This window comes from Camellia sinensis, chromosome 6 (genome assembly GCF_055761805.1).
Source record: "Camellia sinensis isolate YWXY chromosome 6, ASM5576180v1, whole genome shotgun sequence".
Classification (NCBI taxonomy): Eukaryota; Viridiplantae; Streptophyta; class Magnoliopsida; order Ericales; family Theaceae; genus Camellia; species Camellia sinensis.
In genome coordinates, this window is record NC_138966.1 from 168,416,710 (window position 1) to 168,438,860 (window position 22,151).

Genomic DNA, 22,151 nt, shown 5'->3' on the forward strand with positions numbered 1-22,151 from the left:
ATTATACTTTTAATTCTTATCCCATCTGATGGGCGGTGGTGCTACATGCACCAATTAATGTACATACTAGTGTACCAACTTGTGTTATGCCATTATTACTGACCCCACCTATTATACAAATTACAAATATCCAAAACCTCTAAAATTATGCCACCTCATCTGTTAGTATACTAGTTAATATATCAATTGGTACATTTAATATTATTCTTTGACGAGATATGATATGATAGAGGAGAATTGGTATTGTACATCCACCCATTTTGAGGATGAACAATCTAATTATATATTATATTCTCCTCTAAAAAATATTACAAACACAGGATATATGGACCCAGCACTGGCTTTCCTCTAGTCTCAGATCGGATTAGAGGGTGCTGTTGGGCTCGTGGTGGGCCCTATTTTGATAATCTGAACCGTTCAATATGTAGAACTCGTCAAGTACTATGTGCCTGTAAAAAATCACATTGATCGAATATCGATAGCTACGTTATTAAATCAGTTTTGTATTAAAAAAATGGACGGTGAAAAAATAAATGGTTGACAGAAAACTGATCCGATGAGATAACTATTGATATCCGATCAATCTAATTTTTACAGACATATAATACTCGACAAATTCTACATAGTGAACAGTTCAAATTATCAAAAGGGACCTAAGGTGGGCTCCTACAAACCCAACATCACCCTTTAGTCCGATCTGAGACTTGAGGGAAACCAGGCCTATATGGACCCATAGTATATAATCTCCAATCTCACCTTCTATGTCCAAGAATCAAGCAGAGCCTAAGTTTCTTGAGAGGATTGAGAAGACGTAGAAAAGCGCAATGCCAGTCGAAGAAGATTCACAACCATCGCTGCCGAACCTCCCAAGGAAATCATCAACCCTAATTGATTGGGATGAAGGAAGGTGGAAAAGGCGCGATTGTTAAAAGATGAGGAATAGAGAAAATAAAGAATGTGACAATTCGTTACTACCACCAATAACGACGACGATGATGATGATGATGAATTGACGATGATGATGACTTTGTGCATGTATATGGAGAAACTTAGACCTGATCAAGCCGACAATATCGAATTTTTTTTCCATTGATATCGATACTAGTCGAGTTCAATATCGAGATCGCTCACCAATCACAATCAATCACCTAACAGTTTTCAATCCTTTAACCAATCGTTCACTCCGTTTTGCGTCAATCGCCTCCTAACTATTTCTATTTGATGAGACCGCAACAGAGGATTCAAGATCCGTCGTCATGTCCCAACTCTCCCGCCGCCGCACCACCACCAGAAGTAGCGACGACTGGCATGGTGGTCCTAGGTTGAAAGCACCGAAGCCTAATCCCCTAGTGGTAACCGTTGATGGAAAGATATATGCCCAAGCTGGGGTTGTTGATCTCGAAAAGTATAAAAGCAAATTTGGGAATTGAGATCTAGAACCAGTTTTTGAGTACTTATTGAATGTATAATTGTTGTTGATAATCTTAGATATTGGTAAGTATAAAAGCAAAATTTGGGAATTGGGAAGAAATTTTTTTTTGGTTTTTCTTTTCGGGGGCTAAGATAATATTAAAAAAAAAATCTAAAATAGTTAATAAGATAAAATTTCACATTAAATCCATAATCATTTTTTTCCCTAACAAATATCATATTCAATTACAAAAAACACTACTATTTTAGCCTATTAAAATAGCTAAAAACTAAAATAATCAACTTTCCAAACACCCACGAAATGTATGATTGTTGTTGATAATCTTAGATATTGCTTTTGGGGTTCTTGGTTACATTCCACTAACGTTGTTGATAGTAAGTTGTTTCGGTGCACATTGTGTTGGACAATCTTCACTGTATTTAAATAAATAAATTTTGTTTGTGTACTAAACTACAAACAAAATACAAAAGAACAATAGGAAAGGAAAGAGAATGTTTGATTACAAAAATCAAACCAATAAATAAAAATAAATAAATAAAAACATATTTTATTTTGTTACAAAAAACAAAATCAAAATCTGATTTAAATAAATAAAAAATAACAGAAAATAATTAACAACTTACTTGATTAATTTTTTGAACAATATTCTGATCAAGTCCAGTGTTAGATACTGTGCCCTTAAGACAAATTCATCCTCTCCACGGTGCTTTCAGATATGTAGAAGTCTATCTCCCAGGATAAAATGATCAATCAATGAATAAATGCAGTACTACAATTTATTTGTACAACGAATACACTAAGTGTTTAAACTCTTTCTCACAATGAAAATAATACAGCAAAAATGCAGAGAATGCAGACAATATTTTGGATGAAATTAGAGAGTAAAACCAAGTGAGAGACTTGTCTATATATAGGTATAAAGGTGACTCTTCATTTTGAATTAAATAGGTAATAAACCTGTTTGAACAGGTAACAGACCTGTTTGGTTTGAATGGCACTGTTTGGGTTCGAATTTTGAACAAAACTTGTTCTGGGTTTGTAATAGATTTGGATCTGTTGGACAGAGGTGCGAACTATTTTGAAATTTCAAAAATTGAAATTAACCTGGACAGAAATTCGGGATTAATTTCGAATTCTTGGACAGATTTTATTTCAAAAAATAAAATTAAATCGAAATGTTTTTGGCCCAAAAAGATTAGTATTGGGCCGGACAAGCCCAACCCAACCACGCACTCGCACCCAAGCCCAGGCCCAGCCCAGCCCGCCCGGACGGACAGCGGCGGCTCACGCGTGGTGATTTTTGGGTCCAATGGGTCAAGCCCCTTTTGTCCATAACCTCCCTTTCTATAAAACTTGGGTGCCCCTTAGGGCCTATCCCAAGTTTCAAACCCATGCCTTAGAAACCCACAAAACTCTTCCCACCAAACCAATATGGAACAAGCCTTAAACCATACCTTTAAGAAATTTCCCGAAAAACTCCATTTCCATGGAGCTTACTTTGGCTTCAATTTTCCATTCACCCGATAATGGTTTTGAGCAACCAAATATACCATGTGAATCAAAACGCGGCATAGAACGCGTTACCACTTTGACCCGCGAAATTCGGCACATGGGTCCCACCTAAAAATTAGACCAAAGTTGAGAAAAATTATGTTTTCCAGATTTTTCCAAAACCCATTATTTCTAACAATTCCCCACATGAATGGAATTTGAAGGCAATGGCAATGCAACAATATGCAAAATTTGTCGAAAGAGTATAAATCGAAAATATCTTGCATCAGGATAGGTAGCTTTTGGCCTTGAGTCTTCCCTAGTGATAACCTATCGAACCTACTAGCTAACCAATGGAATGTTTACACCAGTGGCCTTTAATGTGAATGTTCACGTCAATTAACACTGATGTGAATGTTTACACCCGTGGCCAGTAATGTGAATGTTCACATCAATTAACACTGATGTGAATGTTTACACCAGTGGCTAATAATGTGTGTTTATCCATTACTGAATAGTAATGTGAATGTTCACAGCAGTAATGTGAATGTTAACCTCAGTAATGTGAACGTTCCACATTTTTTTTGGTGCTAACATCACATCAATCCTACACTGATGTGAATGTTTACACCAGTGTCTACTAATGTGTGTTTATACATTACTGAACAGTAATGTGAATGTTTACATCACTGATGTCAACTTCCACACCATTGCCCAGTAATGTGAACATTCACATCAGTAATGTGTATGTTCCACATTTATTTTGGTGCTAACATCACATCATTCTGCACTGATGTGAATGTTTACACTAGTGTCTACTAATGTGTGTTTGTACATTATTGAACAGTAATGTGAATGTTTACATCACTGATGTCAACTTCCACACCATTGCCCAGTAATGTGAACATTCACATCAGAGTGGGCAGATCCCGTAAATGTTCATATTAAATATAGAATAAGTTTTATGAGATTTACCATTAACAGCATAACACATCCGGTGACTCGTCCTGGTTTTCTCCAGTTTTGGCCCACTGAACCCATCAGGGTTGCCCGGATGCTCTCAGCCCAGTCATACTCGATCATGTTGCCTAATGGGTCCATGTATGAGTAGAAAGCCCATCCAATTATTTCTCCGGACGTAGAAAAGAACAGCTTGACGCTTGCATACATGCAAACTAATCTTGCGACCTCTTCATTGTCTTGTTTCTTTGAGCCCTTTAATGTTTCGTTCAGAATTTCTCGTATTTTGGCAGCACTTAACTGACTAACATCCTTGCACATTCGGTGTATGATGCCGGTCGTTAGTTTTGCACCATAAGAGAGGTCCATCGACTTGGTGCCATAGTCCACCCCAAAAATAAGTGATACATCACTTCTAAAAATCTGAATGCTCTTATCCCCGATGTAAAACCTCCTACTAGATGGTTTGAATGTCTACACTATACATACAATGATATCATCGTATTTCATGCAATGGTTGAGGTCGACTTCATTACTGATCAAGCAATCAAATACAGGCCAAAACGGTGTTTTCCTAAGGCACTTCAATTGGCCGCTTGTAAATTTTGTATCCTTCAATAGTTTCACCAATCCAGTTATATTTGACCGTTAGTTAACCTTTTTCATGTTCATTTCTTTAGGACCAGCTGTTTGATCAGGTTTGCCTTTGGCACGCGATTCCCCTCTCTTTCGTTTGCCATCAAATCTACGGGAAGACCTGTTTGTTCAAATAAGAACATATTATTGGCTAAAAAATAGAAGATGGAACCAACAGCACCAAACAACACCCAACAACACCAACAAGTCTGACATTGATGTCACAATGTGAATATTTACATCATATTCCATCACATTGTTGAGTGAAGATTGGGGGTTCTATGGATATCAACAATCAACAATATCAGCAGTGACAGTAATGTGAACATTCACATCATTATACACTGATGTGAATGTTCACATTAGTGTCTACTAATGTAAGTTTATCCAGTAATGAACAGTAATGTGAATGTTCACATCATATATGTTTGCAAATTCAATTCAAAAAACAACAACATTTATAGGGCATGTAAATGTTTACATGCGTGATCACATTATGTTATAGTTAGCTGAAAAACAAAGGGTGGAACCAACAACACCAAACAATACCCAACAACACCAACAAGTCTGACATTGATGTCACGATGTGAATATTTACATCATATTCCATCACATTGTTGAGTGAAGATTGGGGGTTCTATGGACATCAACAATCAACAATATCAACAGTAACAGTAATGTGAACATTCACATCATTATACACTGATGTGAATGTTCACATTAGTGTCTACTAATGTAAGTTTATCCAGTAATGAACAGTAATCTGAATGTTCACATAATCTATGTTTGCAAATTCATTTCCGAAAACATCTATGTTTACAAATTCAATTCCGAAAACAACAACAGTTATAGGGGCAATGTAACTATATACATCGGTGATCACATTATGATTGAAGCAGAAGGTGGAATGGTATTGCTTACTTTTGTTCCTCATGGTGGGTGGGTATGGACCACACTCAGTCGATGAAATAAACTCAATCCAACGATAGCAATTTTGGAACGACGAAGCACCCTTCTTCTGATGTAAACGTTCGCAGCGGTGAAATAAAGAGGAATCTGGGGTCGACGGTGGACGGTTGTAGACACCCCATTTTCGACCGACCTTAAGACTCAGGCGTCACCGATTGAGTGCTTGGTGATGTTGCGTTTTGTGCTCATTCAGAAGTCTCAGTGTCGCGGCCGTGAGCCCTGCCTCCGGATTTCTGAACCCTCTTCTGTGCCTTGCCTCGGTTTGCAAACTAGACTCGGTTTTCTCTGTTTCTTTTCCTGAGGGGAGGGAGAGGTCCCGCAGACCATCCCTTAGTGGCCGTGGGCTACATTTTGTGGCTGTAGGCCATTTTGCCCATTTCGGAGCCCGGTTCTCGATTTTTCGGAGCCGTCAGGCCGTGTGGCTCGGTTCGGGACCGCCTAACTATCTCCGATTGCTTCAGTTTTTGGCATGCATCTTATTTACTCCCTTTTGAGGGACACTGAGGTCTGAGAGACCCACTTCGTGGTCAAATGCCACTTTTGGTGCTTAACAGGCAGTTTTCGGGGCCCCAAACTACGCGTTCTGGCCCCCGAACATTCGTTTTGCATCAGTTTTCGTTCTTTTTTGGCAGGTACCTCTGTTTCATCACCAGGAAGGCCGTAGAAGGGTGGGAGGCCAACAATTGTTTCAGCAACCAGTTATATTCCTCCGGCGCCCTCCGACGCCCGTTTTTCTCACTTCCAAGCCAATGTTGACCACCCTAGGGTCACTTTCTTCAATCCTAACCTCCATATTTGTGTTGTACACACATGGGAGGACACCAAAAGTTGGTGGCCGGCCAGTAATTCCACCTGACCCTTTTGAACCCTTCTTAAAAATGGCAATCTCTCCTGTTTTACAGTTGACAATTTTGAATCACAGGGTTGTGTTGAGGGCACCTGGGAGGACACCAATTTGTGGTGGCCAGCCAGAAAATCTTTTTGACCATTTTGACCCTTGGCCGGCCGGCCATGGGGGGTGGCCGGCCGGCCATCTACAACTCTGAAAGTTGGCCGGCCATGATCCTTGCAATGTGTATATTCCAGCTGTATATCTGTTTTCCCCCCAAAAAACATATATCCGGGGGACAACTTTTGGGAGGAAACTTGATCCATTTTCCCCCCACTTTTTCCCTCAATTTCTCCCCCATTTTTGTCTACATAACAGAGCCTCCAGCTCTGTCTTGAGGGTTGAAAAAAAAATTGCCTTGAGCTTGCATATACATACCTCCCTCCATCTCTCTCTTTAACCCTAAAAAACAACCAAGTTCTACCCCTTTTTCTTCATCACCACCTAGCACCACACTACCACTTCCATTCCAGCAGCTTGGAGGTCTTCTCAGAGGCTAGGAGGCAGCTTTTCTTGGTCCAAGAGGTAGCAAAGGATTGGTCTTCAAGGGTGAGTTGATTTCTCCCTCTTTCTAGCTCATTTTTGCAAGTTTTCTTAGCCCCTTTTGCTTGATGTTTTGAGCTCCGACCATAACTGGAAATATCATTTTTTTGAGCTCATTTTTCTGTTTCATTAAGGGTCTTACCCTGTTTGGGACCCCCATCTTGCACTTGCTTCATTACCCCTTTGTATGCCATAATCTTGCATAGTATTTTTGGCCTATGTGTGATCTGTTTTGGAGCATGATGTAAACTGTAGATAGGTTTATTTTGAGCCCTTATTCAACATTGAAGAAGGGCTCAGAACTGTTTGGGACCTCCATGTGCCACTTGTCATTATACCCCTCTTTGGTCCCCATTTTTGCATGATTTTTTAGCCTATTTTTCTTCTGTTTATGGACCTTGGTCCGAACTGAAAGTGGCCATATTTTGACCCCCTTGTCATGTTTAATTAAGGGTCTTTGGCTGTTTGATGAATTTTTTGTATACTTTGTGTTTTGACCTCTTTTGGGACCTACCTTGCATGGCATTTTGAGCATACTTGTATATTGTTTAGGAGGTTTCCATAAACTGTAAGTAGTCATATTTTTGGTCCCTCTTCAGTGTTGTAGAAGAGTCTTTTTCTTTTTGGGCTTTGCATCTACCACTTGCTTCATTGCCTCCCTTGCGGAGCCATTTTTGTATGATAATTTAGTCCCACTTGTGCTTACTGTTTGGCCATGCTTTGAACTGTAAAAACGCTTATTTTGGGGCTGCCTTGTTTCTGTCTTTTCATTCCATGTACCAATTATGCATGCTTTGTATAGCTGTAAGCCATTTCATGTACCTAGTTTTGCATTTCGGGAGAAATTCCATGCATCGGGTGTCATTTCGCCTTGTTTCGGGGTTGTTTTGCCCCTCATTTTGCTACTGATTTTTGCATGTTTACATATCATATTCCATGTCTTTGCCATGTCTTGTTAGAGTGGCATTCGGTGCCTTAGGATCGGTCCTTGGTTTGCGTGCATACGTGCACGCATCTCGAGTGTCTCATTTTCATCTAATGGCCTCCTATGTGAGTGCGGCTGAGGTCCACTCACGTTGGTGTAAGCCCATATTGCATTGTGTATGCCATTTCATTTCATAGCATTGCGTATGCTAGGTTGTATGTTAGCGCATTGTGTATGCCGTGTTACCTCGTGCATCGTGTATGTCATTTCATAGCATCGTGTATGTTAGGTTGTATCTTAGTTGCATTCGCGCATGTCATGCATATTGCATTGTGTTCGGGATAGGAGTTAGCTCGAGCACGGGAAACGAGGTACGTTTCGTACTCTGAGTGACGGAACGTGTCTCAATTCCCCAGTTGCCGACACTCCGGATTACCCATGAGGGAGTCTAGGCCTTGTTGTGTCCATATGTGCATTCATTCTATATTGAGTTGCACAATTCGACTCCTCGGCCATCATGCATTGAGATGCGTGATTGGTGGCACGAGGATCGAGGCATGCATACATTTGTGAAAATACATTGCCATGCTATTTTCTTGCTCTCTGTTGCAGCAAATCAAGGATCAGCAGCCTTTCGGAGCTTGGCACGCATCCCAAGAACAATTGCAAACAGAGGCTAATTGGGGCATCACAATGGATTTCCGCACAAAGCAACCCGGACATGCATCATTCATCACCCGAAGCAACGTCGAGACAGTCCCTAGCTTGCATGCTAGTTTACAGCTTACCTAGTTTAATTTGTTAATTAATTAGGACTTTGTAATTATTTGGACTGTAATATTTATTCGGGACTGTATATTATTTATTCGGACCCTCTGCGCGAGGGAAATGCTGTAATAAGTATGCGTGTGTGTGATGTATGTCTTCCAACCCCACGTCTTTCTCCCTTTTATTTATCAGCTTATGATGGTTAGATTAGGGCATGTTTCAATTAGCATACAGTATGATAGCATGTTTGCATTCATTCATCTGTATTGCATGCACCGGGCTCGGCGCATCATACTAATTGCATTGTATTTTCAATTCCAAGTTGAATACATGTTAGCTGTAGCATTTCATATGCCATGTTTAGAATAGTCGAGCCTGCTATAGTTGCATTTTTGCATGTGTTGCATTAGGCATTTCTGTGTAATTAGGATCATGCATGGATTTCTAATTAGTTTCTGTTTTGGCTTGGAGTACTCGGTAAGTTTTATGCTTTAGCATCCTTGCATGCGTGTGAGTGACTGCCATGATAGCATGCTTACCATGAGGCTAATTGCTTATGTGATATAACTGCCTGAATGCCTGTGGGTGAAGGTTGGGTTATTTGGATTGGAACAATTCATTCACTGTGTGTTTTATGCCCACTAGATAGTGGCAAAATCATGTTTTTTAAGCCCACCCGAGGGTGGCAAATCCACGTCTTAGCCTACTTGCGGGTAGCACCATCAAACCACTTTCAAACAAACAAACATGAAATGTTTTGTTCAAATTCAGGCGATCCAGTCTATACTTGTATGCTGTGCGCATCACATAGTAAATCTAGGCTAATAACCGGAATAAGAACGCAAAATGTTTTCAAAAATAGATATCATGGTTAGTAGAGGCCGATCTTTGATCGGGCGAGCGGGGGTGCTCACAAAGTGACCTTCCCCAATCGTACCCAAGTTCCCGAGCCGAGGCAACTTTGGTGATGAAGGACACGTGACCTTAGGCAAACGAGTCAGGGTTTCCTAAATTTCTCCAAAATAAAATATTTAGGTGGCGACTCTGTATCTGGCAAAGCAGTCCATGTTTGGCACTTCTTTCAAAATCTATTTTCTCAAAACGATTTGCCGAATTTGGACTCTTTGGTTCAGATTACGAACCGTGACAATTTGAGAGTCCTGAGCTGTAGTGACCCCAAATGAACAGAACGGGAGCTCGTTCCTCCCGGGGCGTTCGGGGACGTCTACAGTTTCTGGCGACTCTGTTGGGGACTTAGAGAACTTGACTCGAACTCATGATATCTGTTTTTGACTACACTTATGTGTTTCTTTGCATTGCATGTGCATTGGTGCGCCTAGGACACCGTGTTTGCCATCTGCTATTCCTGAACGGTTTGCCGGAGGCTTGTCTTGTCAAGGCATGACCATAAGGTTGACCGGTTGTGGGCTCTGCCAGTATGGGAACACAAACCCCGGTTCTACCGGGGCACCCTCTTTGACCATTTGACCTAGTGCATATTCGGATCCATAATGACCATTCCAAACTAGGACAGGTTGCTTACCCATTTATAGGTTGTTTGAAACCGCTGCGTGCGTAGTGAAACCCTAGCTCTTGACAAAATAGGACAGGGAAACCCTACCCCAACATAGGGGTGTTTTGGCTCTCACTTATCTGTTATGTGCTTTAGAGTGCGTCTCTACAGGAATGCATGTATCAGTGTATGAGTTTGGGCATTAGGCCTGCGGGCATCAGTCAGTATTTGAGAATCAGTTATCTGCGGGTATCAAAGATTCAGTTTTGGGGGCAGTGACTCAGGGATAATAATCAGTGTTTGAGGGCAGTGTGTATTCAGCTTATCGACTGTGTGTTGTTACGCCCGGCTGTGTGTCATGCATTTATTTTAAGCTGTTATGCTGTCCATTTATCTGTTTATTTATTTCCTTATTGCTTTATTTATCTTTTTACTAGGGGCAGTTCTAGCACAATTGCTTCCAACCCAGTAGATATTCCCCAAGCACTTTGGACACGAGGTCGCCGACTCAATCGATCCGAGGATCTAATTGACGGACAACCAGTGTTTCATTCTCTACCCCCCGTTGTCAGAAGAAAGCTGAGAAAGCGCAGTGTATTAGAACAGAGGTTGTCAGAACAGTAGGTTACTCCGTCGGAGGACACTAGAACTGAGGTCCCGATTGTTGCTATAGAAATAGACATACCAGTTAGTCAGATGGATCAGCAAAATACATCAGGGATGGAAGCCCTAATGCGCCAGATGCAGGAGAGCATGAGACAAATGCAAGAGGATGCCGCCCGTCAAGCGGAATTCTCCAAATAGCAGGCCGCGGTCATGGCCCAGCAGGCCGAGCTAATTACTAGAATGCAACAGTAGAATGCGGCATCTGCTTCACATCAAGTCCCTCCTCCGCCAGGGGCTCCATTACCTGAGCAGGCACCTACTGTCCAGAACGCTCTGCCAAACACCCAGAACACCGTGCCAAATATCCAAAACCTACAAGAGGACACGAACCTTCCAACGGGGCCAGCTCCGCCCCCGCTTCCGCCTCAACTGTCCAAGACCCATACACCCAACCACCCGGACTCTCCCTTCGAGTTCGAAATAGACCACACAGCTCTGAAACTGAGCAAGCTTGAGAAGCTCTTCAAGAAATCGCAAGGGGTAAAGGCTATTCCGGATATCGAGGACGGATATACCGATGTGGCCGTGACATTGCCCGATAGGTTCAAGATGCCGTAAATTGACCGCTTTGACGGGTCCGGGGACCCCATGGTCCATCTTCGACTATTCTCAGACATCCTGTGGCCAATGGGCCTAACCCGACCACAAAAGCCTTCGCTGTTTGGCCGAACCCTGTCGGGTGTGGCCGCCACCTGGTACGCGAAGTTAGAAGATGAAGTAAAGAGGAGTTGGGATGAAATGGCAGAGGCCTTTGTCGCGCAGTACTCGTATAACACTCAGATTGAGATTACAACTCGTGATCTCAAAACGACAAGGCAGGAGCCCAAGGAAACTTTCTCAGATTTTGTAACCCGATGGAGGGCAAAGGCGTCGATGATTACTTTGAGGCCCACTGATAAAGACCAAATCCGGATGATTGTGCGCAATCTCTAACCAAAGTTGATGCAGAGAATGATTGTACTCCTCTTTCCCACTTTCTCAGATTTACACGAGATGGGAGTACAAATCGAAGATGCAATGAAGCAAGGTCTGTTTGACCAGGATAGGGAGCAACCGAGGAGGACATTCAACCGAAATAACAATACAGGCCCGAGTGGCGCTGCAACTGCAAGAGCTTCGGAGGTCAGCATGGTCACCACCATTCCCCCTCCCCTTCCAAGGCCCATGGCAGCCACACCCTTCTCCGGTGCATCCGGAAGCAGTACTCAAACCTCTAAATACCAGCCCAGAGGCCAAAGAACCTTCACCCCACTATACATGCCTTTGTCTAAGGCTCTGGGGGTCTTGATCAGAAAGGGGCATCTAAAACCCCTAGAGCCGAGGCCATTGCCAAACCCACTCCCTCCCTCTCACAACCCAGCCACGTACTGTGCATATCACCAGCAGCACGGCCATGATACTGACCAATGTTTCAGGCTGCGTCACGAGATTCAAGACCTCGTTGACAAAAAATGTGATTTTGCCGCCAGAAAAATCCAACGTCACAACCAACCCCCTACCTACACACAACCAAACTCCACCTCCCAAAAGAGTTAACCTTATCCAGACTGGGGTCGTGTCTTACGATCCTAGCATCTATATTACTCCTACCCACCTACCCAAGCCGGAGGTGTTCCTCCCCGACTGCACTGACTTCTTGTGCATGTTGGACATCTCCACAACCCAACCAGAGCTGACAGTGGTGACCATCAAAGATGGGGCAGGGCAAACTTCAGGAGAAAACGGGATTGTTGAGTCCAGGATTGAACAGAGGTTTGCTGGGAAAGCTTGTGATCCAAGTGAGTACATCTTGTTAACGGGCTGGATTGGACTGGGTATAGAATTACCAGAGAAAGGAGAGCTGTGTGTCATCTAGGGGGATGGATTTGAGCAAGGAGCAGATGATCTGACAGCTGTGGATGAGGACTTTGCCAACCTACAGTTTTTCGATGATCAAGAATCAGGGGATACGGCAGTCAACTGGTTTGACTATGAGGAATCGGCAGAGGCCACTGGATGGCTCGATGATCAACCAGATGTAGTGGGAGAATCCCAACCGGAACAGGGCCCGGTAGGGGCGAGAGTATCAGTTGTGGCCGGAAGGGCCGTAAGTCAGGTTACATTGCTGGAGAGCGCCGGTACGAAGAATTTCGCTCTGGACGGAAGCATTGTGAATGCGGGGAAGGTTGAACAACAAACTGCACTGACGTAGATAAAACAGCAGGGTTCTGAGAGAACCGGGAAAGCCAAAATCCATGAGGGGATCGAAAGTGCTGCGGGCACAAGAACAGAAGATGCTGTGGGCATGCAAACTGAAAGTGCTGTGAGTACAAGCGTGTCCGAATCGGACAGGTGCCTTTTGAATGCCAGCGGAATGTGGTGGGAAGACGATGACTTATGTCTTGCCCACACAGACGAAGACTGGGGAAGTGGCCAACCGGACGACACTTGGTACCTCGATGAGGTTGATCACATGACGAGAAGTGGGCGGTACTTCAAGCCCCCGCACCTAGACCAACCCGAGACATCCGGGAAGGATAAAGAAGCTGAGAAACAGAAGGAGAAGCAGATCGAAGAGGAAGCTGTGTTGAAACAGTTAAAGAAGATACAAGCAGACATCTCCATCTGGGGACTGCTTATGGCGTCGCGAGTACATAGACAAGCTGTCTTATCTGCTATGGACAAGTCCAAACTCTCCATAGATACTACACCTGAGCAGCTGGTTGGGCTGGTTTTCCCGGGAGGAGGTTCCCCGGCATTGACCTTTTCAGACAAGGAACTACCGCCTGAGGGCATAAATCACAACAAACCCCTCTACATTTCCATGGAATGTAGAGACAAGTGGATACCGGTGGTACTTGTTGATACTGGGTCCGCTATTAATGTCTGCCCGACCAGAACAGCGTATGCAATCGGGTTGAAGCCCGCAGACTTCGTGTCGACTACTCAAGTGATCAGAGCATACGATAACACTAGCAGGGAAGTGATGGGGACTGTCAAAATTTAGACTCAGGTTGGTCGAGGACAACACAACATTGAATTCCATGTCTTGGACGTTCACGCAACCTTTAACCTACTTTTGGGGCGACCGTGGTTGCACTAGGTCAAGGCAGTCTCTTCTACTTTACATCAGATGCTGAAGTACCCTCACGGGAAAGGGGTAGCTATTGTCTTCGGGAATTCATCAATCCATCCGCCGCCGGAAGTGTCCACACCAGTCTTGGAAATCGAGCACGGCACTGAGGATGTGTTCTTATCAGGGTTCACTTTGGCTGAGGCTCGAGTGGTGCAAAATATTATGGCTGTGAATGAGGGGGTGTACGTCAGTGCTCAATCCGTCTACCTCATGAACAAGTTACAACACATCCCCGAAATGGGATTGGGAAGGAGCGGCCGGAAGGGCGTCTCAGCGTTGGCTGAAGTGCCACACAACCTTCACACCTTTGGACTGGGTTATCTGCCCACCAAAAAGGACTGGGTGAAGAAGGGAAAGGAAATGGTCGGAAGGGCTAGAGCAAAGAAGGCTGGGAAGTCGTTTGAATTAATGCATCGGCCCATTCAGGGTACCCTAAATGGACGCTTTGTCCGGGAAGGGGAAGACTTTCCGTTTTGCGGCTTCCCAGAGCCATGGCTGAACGCGGAGAAGAAGCGCGTGCCTGGTTTCGAGATCTTCTTCGACTTGCAACTACCTGGGGATGACGTTGCCGAAGCGCAGACGGACCCACCAGCTGAGGTTGAGCAGTGTAAGGCAGTGGATTCCGAAAGCATCGAACTTGAGATGGGGGTAGCGCTGGCGTGTCTACTTTCAGATCCTTTGATTGACCAAAAGTGCTTGGGGGATAACTCCTCGGTTTCCATGATTGAGGACGAAACGGCTGCGGGCCTTCCAGCGACTATTTTGGATGCATCTATCGCACCCTCTCTCACTTGGCAGTACGAGGAGGGATTTTTGTCCAGCAACACCGGGTCAGGTAGTGAGCCGGAATCTGATTTCACCGAGTCCTGTGAGTCGGAATCAGGTTCCAGTTCGACTGAGTCTGGTAATCCTGGGGATGATAACCCGGACGCCACAGTTATGTCCAGGTCGTCTTTTTCTTTCTCATTTGAGTCTGTTGTAACCGAGAATTCGGACGATTTGGATGAGCTTAATGAGAATCAAGTAACTGTGGTTTCTGAGTACTTTTCTGTGCCCTTAATTTATTGCATAAACTCAGACTTTCAAAATTTTGATGAAAACGACGAGGACGAAATTCCTCCGGTTTTGCGACGTTTAATTGAGCAGGAGTAGGAAAGATTTGTCAAACCCTTAACGGATGAAATCATTACCGTGAACATTGGTACTGAGGAGGACCCGCGGTTGGTCCAGATCGGGTGCACGCTGTCTTCGGAGGAACGCGAGCGCTTAGTCGCTTTACTAAAAGATTTCAAAGATGTTTTCGCGTAGTCCTACGAAGACATGCCCGGGATCGATCCTGAGATTGTACAGCACCGGATCCCCCTTGACCCCGAAGCCCGACCTGTTAAGCAAAAACTTAGAAGGATCCGCCCTGACTGGGCTCTCAAGATTAAGGAAGAGGTCACCAAGCAGATCGACGCAGGCTTCCTGCTGGTATCCGAATACCCGACTTGGTTGGCCAACATCGTTCCAGTGCCGAAGAAGGATGGCAGGATCCGGGTATGCGTGGATTTCAGGGATTTGAACAGAGCTAGTCCGAAGGACGACTTTCTCTTACCGCATATTGATGAGTTGGTGGATTTTACGGTAGGGCATGCTTTACTTTCATTCATGGATGGCTTCTCAGGGTACAATCAGATAGTGATGGCACCAGAAGACAGAGAAAAGACTGCATTCACCATCCCGTGGGGAACATACTACTACAGGGTAATGCCGTTTAGGTTGAAGAATGCCGGAGCTACTTATCAACGGGCCGCGACCACAATATCGCACGACATGATCCACAAAGAGGTTGAGGTGTACGTGGACGACATGATTGTCAAGTCCAAGGAAAGAGAGGGCCACTACACCGCCTTGCAAAAGTTTCTTCAAAGGATCAGAGAATTTCGGTTGCGGCTAAATCCTCAGAAATGTACTTTCGGTGTCACAGCGGGAAAAATGCTAGAGTTTCTGATTACACAAAGGGGCATCGAGGTCGACCCTTCAAAGATTAAGGCCATCTTAGAAATGCCACCACCAAGGACTGAAAAGGAGGTGCGAGGCTTTCTGGGTAAAGTGCAATTCATAAGACGGTTTATCTCAAAATTAACCTTGACTTGTGAACCACTTTTTGGTCTCCTGAAGAAAGGCAAAAAATTCCAATGGGACGACCGATGTCAAGCAGCTTTTGAACAGATCAAAGAATATTTGCAGAACCCGCCTGTGTTGTCACCGCCAGAGCCGGGGAGACCGTTGATATTGTACCTTTCAGTGACTGAGACTACAATGGGCTGCATGCTCGCACAAGAATCGGAGGATAAGGTGGAGAGGGCCATCTACTATCTGAGCAAGAAGATGTTGGATTACGAGACTCACTACACTCCACTCGAGAAGGCTTGCTTGGCCTTGGTATGGGCTACCAGGAAGCTGCGGCACTATTTGTTAGCTCACTCCGTAATGTTGGTTTCACGACTAGATCCCATCAAATACCTTTTCGAGAAACCGGCACTTACGGGTAGGCTAGCTCGTTGGCTGCTGTTGCTCTCCGAATTCGATCTGAAATATGTGACACGCAAGTCAGTTAAAGGAAGAGCAGTGGCAGAGTTCTTGGCCGATCATCCAGTCGAAGGAGGTGAAGCAGTCGAGTACTTATTCCCAGATGAAGCCATTTTGCATATCGATGACGAATATTGGACGATGTATTTTGACGGAGCATCAAATCAATATGGGTATGGGATAGGGGTGTTGCTGATAGCACCCGACAATTCCCGTATTCCTCTAGCCTTCAAACTCCGGTTCAAAGTCTCGAACAACGAAGCAGAGTATGAGGCGTGCATTGCCGGCCTAGAAGCGGCCCTGGAATTAGGGGCAAGACGTTTGGACGTCATCGGGGATTCGAACCTTGTTGTATCTCAAGCAAACAGAGACTGGAAAGTCAAGGAAGAAAAGATGATGATGTACCACCAGACCTTGGACTTGTTAATCCCTCGGTTCGAAAAGCTAAACTTTTCTCATCTTCCAAGAGAGAACAACAGGTTCGTAGATTCTTTAGCAACTCTATCTTCCATGATAGACATCCCGTTTGGAATCCGGATGCGTCCAATCGTCATTGACCAGAAATTTACGCCAGCCTATGAGTCGATCGCCGCTATAGATGAGGTTCAGGATGAAAACCCCTGGTATTATGACATTTGGAATTTTTTGGAAAAGGAAGTATACCCGTCAGGGGTAAATGCCAAGGAGAAAAGGGCAATCAGAAGAATGGCCGTTCAGTTCATCATCTGTAGGGGTAAGCTGTATAAGAGAGGTCATCTGGGAATGCACAAGCTGTGTGTTGAAGCCGAGGAATCGAAGCGCCTGATGGAGGCCATCCATGGAGGAGAATGCGGTGCGCATATGAACGGAGTAATGCTAGCACGGAAGATCCTCAGACAGGGTTACTACTGGTCCACCATGGAGGAAGATTGTATTAGTTTTGTTCGGCGATGCCACAAGTGTCAGATTCATGCAAACCGCATGAACATCCCGCCGTCGAAGCTGTACAACATGACTTCGCCATGGCCATTTTCTGTTTAGGGAATCGATGTGATCGGGGCTGTCACCCCGGAGGGGTCAAATGGGCATGAGTTCATCCTTGTTGCGATAGATTATTTCACGAAGTGGGTCGAGGCCCAATCATATGCGGTGTTGAAGGCGTCACACGTTGCAAAGTTTATCAGAAACAACATCATTTGTCGCTATGGGGTCCCAAACGAGATAATTTCAGATAATGGTTCCCACTTCAAGAAGGAAGTGATAGACTTGTTGGAGAAATACAATGTGGCTTTTCATAAGTCATCTACATACCAGCCGCAAACCAACGGAGCGGTCGAGTTCGCCAACAAGAATATCAAACACATACTGCAGAAGATGGTGGAAACCTACCGGGATTGGCCAGATAAGCTGCCATTTGCTCTGTGGGGCTACAGGACTTCAATCAGAACTTCTACCGGAGCGACTTCGTATTCATTGGTTTATGGGATGGAGGCCATTCTACCTCTCGAGATTGAGGTTCCGTCGTTACGAGTATTGGCTGAGTGTCAAATAGCCGAAGCAGATTGGCAGCAGAGCAGATTTGAGGAACTCATGCTTTTTGATGAAAGAAGACTGAAAGTACTGTACCATGTTCAAGGCAATCAGCGCAGAATTGCCTGGGCTTTCAACAAGAAAGTTAAGTCCAGGAATCTAAAGGAAGGAGATCTGGTGCTTAAGGACAACCGAGCTCCCATCCACGATCCAAGGGTCAAGTTCAAACCCAATTGGACTGGTCCCTACATCATCAAAGCTATCTGGTCAGGTGGAGCTGTGGTTCTGATGGATCTAGATGGCCTAGAGTTTTCACAACCGATCAACATGGACAAGTTGAAGAAATATTACCCCTGAGAGGCTCGCTAGGCCGAAAACCCGAAAGGATGACCTAGGCAAAAGTTAGAGCACAAAAAATTGGAAAATATAAAAACTGAGCTCGCAAGGTTGAAAACCCGAAAGGGCGGCCTTGGCAAAAGTTAGAGCGTAAAAGGAGAGTGAAAATTCCCGAGTGAACCTAAGCCTGAACTACGTAAGGCTTGATTCCCATCTTTGGGATACGTAGGCAACTTCACCCTGAAGTTCAGCCATAAACTTTTTTCCGATCAACTTTGTCCATTTTGACCATCTCGGTCATCTTTATCCATCAGCATTTATCGTGATCTCCGGTGCAGTGTTATTCAGACTAGGGGCAACTTTCCGTTGCCACGACGGTGCAGCGCTATTCAGACTAGGGGCAACTCTCCGTTGCCATGCAGTGCCGCGGTACTCTTCAAACTAGGGGCAACTTTCCAGTTGCAGGGATCTGGGGTTGTGCATCTCAGTGACAGATCTTAGGCGTGTCCAGTTATGATCCATATCGAAAATAGTTTTGAAAAGTTTTTAGTAAAAGTTGACTTTGTTCAAATTAATCTCTTTACAACTAAGACCATTTTTGGACCAAAGCGGAAAATTTTCAGTACCACAACCTTCAATTTCATTGATTTCAAAACAGAGTTCTCCTGCTCTTGCATACAATCGAAGTTGCTTTTTATTACATTCATAAAGAAAACTTGAAAGTATTAATAAAGCAATAAATCTGGGGCATAGTCGAGTCAAGCATCCCTGCGCCCCCTCCCAGAGCTGGTCGAAGCCTCTGACGCCAAGCTAGGCCTAACCTGTGCCTCCTCGTTGAGCCAATCCAAGCACTCGTCAGACAAAGCGCAATTGAAAGTGGGAGCAGGAGCCAGGAGTTCTCTAGTCCTCCATGCTGTGGCATATTAGGCAAGTTGTGCACCTCGGACCGGGAAAGCAGCCGGGTACTCAATCCCCTCTGGTGGGCAAATCTGATCATGACCAAACTGGTGCAGGAACCGGAACGGGAAGTAGAACACACAGTGGGTGAGACCAACCAACTGGATCCCGATCAGCCGGAACATGCTATAGCTCATTGCCGGAGATTGAGCCAGGAACAATGCCAAGCAATGCGATCTGCGGACAGATTGCACATCCAGTCAAACCACCATCTTTCATCGGGGACATTGACTAGGCGCTATCGAAAGAAATAGCCTCGAGCTGAGTAGGCCGGGCAAAAGTCCACGACCTGTAATTTGTCCATTAACCATACCTGGGGAAGGATGAAAAATGAGAGAATAAAGAATAGAGAGGTGTACGATGAGAGAAAAGTAAGACAAGGGTTTTGTGAGAAAAATTGAGCCTGAGGGCCGAGTGATGTGAGCAAATACATATGTAAGATAGGGTGGGAAACATTACCTGCAGCAGCAGTGGACTCCCAGCAAACCTAGTCGTCTCCCGGCGATAGACAGAATCCAAGCCCATTAGCGTCTCGGCCAAGGCCATGGCGATGCAGCTCTTTCCTTCCCTCAAGCCTTGTGTAACTTCAATCAGACGAATGCTAGCTCCGCCGAAGCCCGGGGAAAGCAGAAAGTGAGACAACAAGCACAAGCAAATGGCGTGTTGCCGGAAACCTTGCCAATAATGGTTGCTGCGGTCACCGGTGTCAGAAAAGCGATGAATCAAACCAAGGATATCCAGTTCCCCATTACAGATCAGAGATCGAGCATCATGCGCGGTGAGTCCGCACATCCGCCCCAAGGCCTGGGCTTGACCGAAGCGGAACTGGGGAAAGATCTCTTCATGACCTTCAGATTCCATCAAAACTTGAAAATCTTCAAAAGTCGGACATACCTCTTGCCCACCAAAGCTGAAGACATGCATCACCGGGTTCCAAAACCTCGCCGCGGCATGGAGGAAAGGAAGGTGCAACGGAGTGCGACTCAGCGTGAACAGTGCATTCAAGCCGAAACCTCGGAAGTTCAGCTTTTCGGAACCATCTAGAGAAGCGATCTAAGCTGTGAGGTTTTTAATAAGAAACGCCTCCATTTCTGATGCAAAACTGAGGTGAATTGAATGAACCATAGAGCTAGGGCTTTTAAAGAAGAAAAGACATTATTCAGGGGACAAGTGTCAAAAATTTGACGGTTGCTGGACTAAGTGGCCGGCCGGCCACCTTTTCTGGCAGGCCGGCCATTTCCTTTTTCAAAAACTGGCCGGTGGCCCCCCCTTGAAATAAACATGGCCGGTCGGCCCCAAAAAGTAGCCGGCCATGCTCCAATGTGTATCTTTAGCCCTGTTTTACCCTCCAAGAGAAGGTTACAAGCATTTCCATGCAACGGAAGAGTCAAAGGCCTTCATTTCCATCTGTTTTGGATGCGTTCCGTCGCCCAGATCGTCCGGAGTACACTTTGTGTTGTTGAGTTTTGTTTATCGAGTTGTTGTTTTGATTATCGAGTTGTCGTTTTGCTTATCGAGTTGTTTGTCGAGCTGTCGTGTTTCGTGTTTTTGAGTCGTTGCTCTCTGTTTAAGCAATCTTTGTTTAAGTCTTGTTTATTTGCGTTGTCAACACTATTGTATTTTTCTTATTGAGTTGTAAACTTGCTAAGATTTTGTTATATCTTAGAAAATTAGGTTGTTGTGTCGGTTCACTACCTGACTGGGCAAAATGCACAATACACGCTTCCATTCAATCTCATTATGATGTAGAACAATGCGATATGATGCTAAGTGTTTAAAATACAATACTTTTTTCAAAAGCTCGCTTGTTACAACATTTTACAGACTAAGGCACAAGTTTTACAGAAAATAAACTGCCTAATAATGTACAAATGTGCTACAACTACTAGCAAAAAGATAAATAAAACAGGAAACAGCTGCGTCTGTGCTCTCAGGAGCGGGAATAAGAGGCCCTCCTCGTCCTCTTCTGCGGAATAGACTCTCTGCCACCATCACCATCGTCATCATCTGAATCAGCGCCGTCCTCTCCATCAGCAGATGTCTCTGACTGACGATCCTCAGCCTCCTCCTCCTCATCCTCACCAGGCTCCTCCTCCACAATATGTGCTCTGCGTCTGCGGGACGACCCCTCTCCTCGGAAAGGCCTGGATGGCCCAGCTCCCTGAAAAGGCCTGGATGGCCCAGCTCCGTGAAAGGGCCCAGATGGCCTAGCTCCCCAAGAAGGCCCAGGTGGCCTGGCCTGCGGCTGAGCGTATACCGGGGGCATTTGAAAATAAAGAGTTCAATTCAAATACATCAGTCCAAATATGTACATCAGATGCAGATACAAGCAAAAACTACATGAAATGAGTACATGTAAACACAGTGTAGAAGTGGGGTGTGTGTCAGATGTGCTCTACACAAGCAGCCTATCAATGCAGTAGAAATCAGCATGTCATCAGAAGTATGATAAATGCCAGAAAACTAAAGGATACCAGGATGCCCATGACAGACAACTGTGCCTCCCTCCACAGGACCATCCCTTCAAGTGAGGCCACCAATCCAATCACCTCCTCCATGTACTCTCTGGGTGGCTGCAAATACGAGCTCATAATCATCAGTGAATAAAGGAATATCTAAATGTTTGAATGATAGATGAAAAACAGTGAGGCATACCGGTGGTGAGTCGGGATCAATGACGTATCGGTGACCGGGCATCGGAGGCTCTATCGGGATCGAAATCGGAGAGGTAGTCCCATATTGCCACCCCATCAGCTCAGTCGGCATGTCTGGCCATCCAGGATGAGGATAAGTCAGAGGAATCGGGGGAACCGATCTACCCCCACCTCTAGATGTACCAGCCCTGCTGGTGGAAGGGGCGTCTGCAGC